Source organism: Aplysia californica, unplaced genomic scaffold (assembly GCF_000002075.1).
Source record: "Aplysia californica isolate F4 #8 unplaced genomic scaffold, AplCal3.0 scaffold00088, whole genome shotgun sequence".
Taxonomy (NCBI): Eukaryota; Metazoa; Mollusca; class Gastropoda; order Aplysiida; family Aplysiidae; genus Aplysia; species Aplysia californica.
In genome coordinates, this window is record NW_004797358.1 from 1,293,392 (window position 1) to 1,296,017 (window position 2,626).

At 37.2% G+C, this 2,626-nt stretch overlaps 1 long non-coding RNA gene across 2 annotated transcripts in view; it reads right to left on the minus strand.

Annotated features, from left to right (window-relative positions):
- Positions 1–470: 470 nt before the first annotated feature.
- LOC118477415 overlaps positions 471–2,626 on the minus strand; it is a 6,873-nt gene continuing 4,717 nt past the window's right edge. For both annotated transcript variants that reach the window (XR_004858362.1, XR_004858361.1), the window contains exon 3: positions 471–858. This is a non-coding gene — a long non-coding RNA (uncharacterized LOC118477415). The remainder of the gene's footprint in view (positions 859–2,626) is intronic.

A 2,626-nucleotide genomic window follows, 5' to 3' on the forward strand; every position in this document is an offset into this window, starting at 1 on the left:
CAAGACTTGAGCCGGATTGAATAATCTGTAGTCTACGCTTTTCTCCTACCTGCCCTTCCCATTTTATGAACATCTGTGGGAATACTTTCCTTTTGAAACACGCTTTGAAACAGAGGCTCGCTGAAGTAAGAGATCAGAATATGCTCACCCAGCACACTCGTCAACAAAGGATGGTAACACTAATACTTGACAAAGAGAGATAGGGGGAAAGAGAGAGAGAGAGAGAGAGAGAGAGAGAGAGAGAGAGAGAGAGAGAGAGAGAGAGAGAGAGAGAGAGAGAGAGAGAGAGAGAGAGAGAGAGAGAGACAGACAGACAGACAGACTGAGAGAGACAGACTGAGAGAGACAGACAGACAGAGAGGAGAGAAAATTGGAGGTTAGTGAGGGGGGGGGGGGTGATTAAAAAGATGACAAAAAGCCATAAAGGTGGTCTGTGATATCTAGTAAAACAATCAAGAAAAGAGACACAATCTAAGTGAATTCCCTTTATTTTCTTCTCGTTCAAGACAAACATGATGTACTTCGTCTGTTATAATGGAAGAGAAGTAGAGAAAGATTCCGTCATCTACGCCAAGCGTCGAAGTCAAGCATTCTCCTTTTTTGCGGGGGGGTGGGGGGGGTCTCATTTTATAGATGTCATGTTGGAGAGGACTAATTTAACTTTTTATTTCTTCCCAATTAATTTGTGCCCCAAGTCCCATATAATGGGGTCTGGACAGTGACAGGAGATGCATCCGTTGCTGTCTCTCTTCCTCTTTCCCCCCGCACAGACACAGTCCAAGTTTAGAAAACGTCGGCAGATAGTAGGCCTACCACGAGCGAGTTTGTTGGCTCCCACCTCCGGGCTAGGCATGCAAGCTGGGGGACAGAATTTTTTTAAAAGTTTTAATCAGAATTTTACGGCACTTGTAACACAACTACATGTAGGTCATATTATAAAGAAAAGATGGAGATATAAGGAGGATAGAGGTTTGATAAGAAACACCACACCAGAGCACCCGCCAACCACACACATTTACCAATTGAAACCTAGAAAACAGATCCTTAGCGAAACACAAAAAACAAAAATGATAAAAATACTACTACATTGTACTACTACTATATAATAATAATAATGATAAAATAATGATAAATAAGTAAATAAATAAATTAATTAATAATAATAATAACAATAATAATAATATTAATAATAATAATACATTAATAAATGGTAACATTAAATATAACAATAATAATAGTAGTAGTAGTACTACTAGTAGTAGTAGTAGTAGTAGTAGTAGTAGTAGTAGTAGTAGTAGTAGTAGTAGGAGATGACTTGTGATTGTCTCCGGTAGGAATAGTATATTATTATTAACAATAGATTCAGTAATATAATAGCTCTATCCCATGCAAGTGATATAGAAATTTTTGTCGATGCTAAGTTAATAGCGAATAAACCTTGACTTACACACACACACACACACACACAAGAAACAAAAAATTGGGATATGCACAAGAAAACTAGTTTAACTATATTATAATAGAGCATTGCATGATAGTCTAAGCCTGAAGCTCTAGCTTGTGGTGGTAAAGGCATGCAGGCAGCCACATCCACATTATAACGAGTAAATGTTACTGGAATTTGTCATTGATGCATGGACTGAAGTCTCCCTCCCCTGACACAGAGATAAGAATGGCGACGAGGAGAAGATCCTTCATCTTCATGTCTCTTTCAAGTCTCACAAGGTGCTCAGGAAAAGATCTGTTTTATCTCGCCAACACTTGCCATTTGAATACGTTGGTACGTCCTTGAATAACCTCTTATGACTCCTACTGATAAAACTACAGGTTTTTGCTTTGTCTGGCATCTGCGTTTGTCGCGGCCGCGACCTGCGAATCGTGACCTCGATTTTTGGCATTTTTGGGTCCGCGATTTGTGTATTTTTTTAAAAAAAGAAAAAGAAAGTACACACCGTTGGGGAATAAAAACAAACCAGGGGAAAATGGGGAATAAAAAAACTCTAAAACCCGAACCTCTTTACTTTTAACTTTTAGAAAGAAAGTTTATTTTCACTTTCGCTTCACTTCGTCTCTTACTCACTAGTTGACATTGAGTTGATTTATTTTCATGTGAAGAATATAAGTACTTTGCATAGCCTACTATTTATATTGCTGGTTCTCTTTCATTCTCCTCTATGTTGTGTTTTAATTTGTTGGTGTGTTAATTGTTTTCTTGTCATTGTTCTGATGTGTTGTTTTCAATTTTTGTGTTTATACATACAAGCGTAAAGTCATTTAATTTGGTACATGTATAATGTATAGTTCTTACCTTTTTTAAATACATGTATGTGGTATGTTAGAGCGTGTCTCCACCAAAACCGAATACAGAGGAGTCCACTTATAACGAGAAGTCTGTTATAATAAAGACACAATTCTAAAACCCCGTTTTTTTCTCCTCTTTACCTTTGTAAATAAAATACTGTTATTGAAAGTAAAGTCACCGCTTACGGTATGTGTCAATATGTCCAGTTCAACTTTATAACGTATCTTTATGTGTTGTTGTTGTTTGTTTTGTTTGTTTGTTGTTGTTGTTGTTTTTGTTGTTTTGTTGTTGTTGTTGTTTTTTTTTTTTGGGGGGGGGGGGGGT